The sequence below is a fragment of the Hyla sarda genome, chromosome 6 (genome assembly GCF_029499605.1).
Source record: "Hyla sarda isolate aHylSar1 chromosome 6, aHylSar1.hap1, whole genome shotgun sequence".
In the NCBI taxonomy this organism is placed as follows: Eukaryota; Metazoa; Chordata; class Amphibia; order Anura; family Hylidae; genus Hyla; species Hyla sarda.
In genome coordinates, this window is record NC_079194.1 from 27,532,161 (window position 1) to 27,536,812 (window position 4,652).

At 46.0% G+C, this 4,652-nt stretch overlaps 1 protein-coding gene across 6 annotated transcripts in view; it reads right to left on the minus strand.

Annotated features, from left to right (window-relative positions):
• Window positions 1-4,173, minus strand: part of NTNG1 (netrin G1) — a 330,399-nt gene extending 326,226 nt beyond the window's left edge. For 2 of the 6 annotated variants that reach the window (XM_056523401.1, XM_056523402.1), the window contains exon 1: window positions 3,310-4,172. The gene's annotated coding sequence lies outside the window, so the exon portion shown is untranslated. Of the gene's footprint in view, window positions 1-3,309 lie in introns of all 6 variants that reach the window. The other 4 variants (XM_056523406.1, XM_056523405.1, XM_056523403.1 and 1 more) reach the window with 3 other exon arrangements.
• Between the last annotated feature and the right edge of the window lie 479 nt (window positions 4,174-4,652).

A 4,652-nucleotide genomic window follows, 5' to 3' on the forward strand; every position in this document is an offset into this window, starting at 1 on the left:
CTGAAATACTGAAATCTGTAAGCACCATTCCTTACATAGCACCCACATGTTCCATAGCGTTGCCAAAGATCACACAAAACGACTGCACTAAAATATTGAAATTTGCAACCACCGTTCCTGATATAGCGCTCACATGTTCCATAGCGTTGCCAGAGTTCACACAGACATACAACCGCACTATAATATTGAAATCTGCTAGCACTGTTCTTTATATGGCGCTCACATGTTCCATAGCGTAGCCAAAAATCACACATATGACTGCACTAAAATATTGAGATTTGGCAAGCTACATTTCTTCTTTATCGCTTGTGTATTCCAAAGCTTCGTCAACAAGGCTGACAATCTAATGTCCCTATCCCAGACATGCAGCTGCACTGAAATATTGAAATCTTCAAGCACCGTCCCTTATATAGCACCCACATGTTCCATAGCGTTGCCAGAGCTCCCACAGACATACAACTGCACTGAAATATTGATTATCTGCAAGCCCCATTTCTTCTCTATCGCTTGCATATTCCAAAGCTTCGCCAACAAGGCTGACAATCTAATGTCCCTATCCCAGACATGCAACTGCACTTAAGGGTATGTTCACATGGGCAGATTACCTGAGGAACTTCCGCAGCGTAAAAGTGGATTTTGCTACCATTGACTTTAATGGGTCAGAAGGAAAATCAGCAAATTTACCTCTATTGCAGATTTTCTGCCGACCCATTGAAGTCAATGGCAGCAAAATTCGCTGCGGATTTTCCGCAGCAAATATGCTGTGGAAATTCTGCAGGTAATCTGCCCATGTGAACGTACCCTAAATATTGAAATCTGCAAGCCCCTGCAAATCCCTTATATATAGCGCCCACATGTTCCATAGCGTTGCCAGAGATCACATATACGACTGCACTGAAATATTGAGATTTGGCAATCTCCATTTCTTCTCTATCGCCTGCATATTCCAAAGCTGCGTCAACAAGGCTGACACTCTAATGTCCCAATCTCAAACACTGAAACAACTGAAATCTGCAAGCCCCGTTCCTTATATAGCGCTCACATGTTCCATGGCGTTACCAGAGCTCACACAGACATACAACTGCACTATACTATTTAGATTTACAAGCTCCGGTTCTTCTTTCTTGCTTGCAGCTTTGCCCACAAGGTTCACAATCGAATGCCCCTATCCCAGGTGCACGCATGCACTGATAGATACATTAAAATTTGCAAGCTTTTCTACTTCAATAGCTATTGCATTTTTTTTTAGCTTCGCCAACAGGGCTCACACTCTAATATCACTGCATTGCACTAAGAAATTGAGACCTGCCAGCTCCATATCTATTATAAAGGTCTCGCATGCTCCAAACCTCTGCTGCTGCTCACCATCTAATATCCCATCCCGCCATTGCACTATTAACCTTTGTGTATATACAGGACACAGCTGAGACGTGCACAGATCATTTTGGGGGGCAGGGGCTGAACTAAAAAAATAAAATGAACTTCTTATAATTATTTATATAAGTGCCCACATAATGATGCCAGACTGCCCAGGGCACTTATAGGAGGAACATATAAAGGGCAGGGGCTCAAGACCCCTTTCTAGTCAACCTGTGCACATCCCTGGGTTGATGTTTGTGTGTGGTGTGTGTGTTTGTGTGTGTGTGTGTGTGTGTGCACATTTGTGTGTGTGTTGGTGTGTGTTTGTGTGCGTGTGTGTGTGTTTAAGGCAGTGTTTCTCAACCAGGGTCCCTCCATGTTGCAATGCATTACATTCAGTACTGGACACCAGAACTATGGACCCGTCAAGCTAAACTCCTCTGGCAGGATAGCATGCAGGAACACCAGTGAGACAATGGTTCACCAGCTGCTACATCAGTGTTTTCTAACTGGCATGCCTCCAGCTGTTGCAAAACTACAACTTCCAGCATCAGTAGGCACAGATAGAACTGCCTTACTGTCTCTCCTTATGGGACTCCTACTGCTCCTTTCCATAAGGCAGTATTTTCCAACCAGGGATCCTCCAGCTGTTGCAAAACTACAACTCCCAGCATCAGTAGACACAGATAGTGCTGCCTTACTATCTCTCATTATGGGGATCCTACTGCTTCTTTCCATAGGGCAGTATTTTCTAACCAAGGTGCCTCCAGCTGTTGCAAAACTACAACTCCCAGCATCAGTAGACACAGATAGTGCTGCCTTACTGTCTCTCCTTATGGGACTCCGACTGCTCCTTACTATAAGGCAGTATTTTCCAATCAGGGTGCCTCCAGCTGTTGCAAAACTACAACTCCCAGCATCAGTAGGGACAGATAGTACTGCCTTACTGTCTCTCCTTATGGGACTCCTCCTGCTTCTTTCCATAGGGCAGCATTTTCCAACCAGGTTGCCTCCAGCTGTTGCAAAACTACAACTCCCAGCATCAGTAGGCACAGATAGTAATGCCTTACTGTCTCTCTTTATGGGACTCCTACTACTCTTTTCCATAAGGCAGTATTTTCCAACTAGGGTGCCTCCAGCTGTTGCAAAACTACAATTCCCAGCATCAGAAGGCACAGATAGTACTGCCTTACCGTCTCTCATTATGGGACTCCTACTACTCTTTTCCATAAGGCAGTATTTTCCAACCAGGGTGCCTCCAGCTGTTGCAAAACTACAACTCCCAGCATCAGTAGGCACAGATAGTACTGCCTTACTGTCTCTCCTTATGGGACTCCTACTGCTCCTTTCCTTAAGGCAGTATTTTCCAACCAAGGTGCCTCCAGCTGTTGCAAAACTACAACTCCCAGCATCAGTAGGCACAGATAGTACTGCCTTACTGTCTCTCCTTATGGGACTCCTACTGCTCCTTTCCATAAGGCAGTATTTTCCAACCAAGGTGCCTCCAGTTATTGCAAAACTACAACTCCCAGCATGCCCGGACAGCCTTCGGCTGTCCGGGCATGCTGGGAGTTGTAGTTTTGCAACAGCTGGAGGCACCCTGGCTGGGAATACACTGGTGTTAGAGCATAGTGGGTGCCATCCAGTCACCTGCACACACATGCTGCCAAAGGCTATATAGCTTGCACAGAACAGCAAAGATCTGGGAACCTGCTCAAAGACTTGGCACCCTCATCTTGACGAAAATAAGGAACAATTAAGACAAAAATAAAATAAATAAATAAACCCTATTCCACATCCCTCCGCAACCCCTGGGGGAGTTCACCTGAATCTCTGGCTTGCGGAACATATTTTCTGCAATAAAAAAAAAAAAAAAAAACATAAAAAAGAAATGCAAATGAGGAGAGCGATATTCAAGGGGGGGGGGGGAGAAAAAAAGTGTGTACTTACTGAGGGAAGCGTCAGTGTCCTCATTAGAGAGAAGTCCCTGCGTGCGGAGTTATAATCCTTTTATTGGTGCTCATTAGTGAACAGGAGGAATTCTTTATCAATATTATATATATATATATATATATTTTTTTTTTATCCAGAGAATGATCCCCCTTTTTTTTTTCCTTCGTCTTTTCTCCCTCCCGCCCCCAAAACCCAATTCTTAGGAACGTGTATCCAAAAAAAAAGGCGACTTTTAGGAGATCATCACCTTCTATCATCCATGACCATGACCAGGTAGTATTATTATCTCTTTTTTTTTAGAAGACGCCGGGACCCCCTAGGCGTTGCTTGCTGACTTTGTCGTGGTAAATAAAGTGCATGTGCATCCTTTTTTTTTTTTTTTAGATCCTGCAAAAAGAAAAAAAAAAAGAAAGGAACAAAAAGCAGCAAAAAAATAAAAAGACCAAGGAAGTAAAATCAAGAGTTGCGCTCCCCAGATGTTGCCCGCACTGCCGCCGGTTTCCAGATGTGCGGTGTGCGGCGGAGGAGATGTTGTCGGTCCACGGTGCTGAAATGCACAGCAGCCCCTGTTCTCATTGTATTTAGAATGGAGATTTGTTGAGAGGCAGCATCAATCACTCCCAATTAGCATTTGGCGAGATGGGTGGGGACCTGGCTGTCCTTGTGGTGACCAGTCTGTCCCTCCAAGTTACTGCCAAACACATAGCTCTGAGGTGTAGGAGCGGGGACACATGTTCAAGGAGATGAGCCGGGGACCTCTGGTTGGTTTTTCTCTGGGTGGGGTGGGAGAGGATTACCCTAAGCGTGCACAGCAGCAGGCGGGGAGCAGGACAGGAGTTGGGGGGTGGGGGGGGGGGGGGGGTGCTGCTTTTGCTGCTGGCACCGAAAGAAGAGGAGGAGGAAGGAGAAAGGAGGAGAGAGAGGTGTCTTGCTGTTTGAAGAGAAGATTTCCAAATGCCAGCAAACAAGAGATTGCAAACCTTATAGCTTATAGCTCGACAAGCGGGATTCCTGTGCGGTCCTAGAGACCTCAGCCCATGATCCTCCACAGCAGTGTTTCCCAACCAGGGTGCCTCCAGCTGTTGCAGAACTACAGTTCCCAGCATGCCCCGACAGCCTGTCCGGGTACTATTATTTAGGTAGTGTATGACATTGTTGATTGCGTGGTACTATTATGTAGACCAGTGTTTCCCAAACAGGGTGCCTCCAGCTGTGGCAAAACTACAACTCCCAGCATGCCCAGACAGCCCATGATCCTCCACAGCAGTGTTTCCCAAGCAGGGTGCCTCCAGCTGTTGCAGAACTACAAATCCCAGCATGTCCCGACAGCCTGTCCAGGT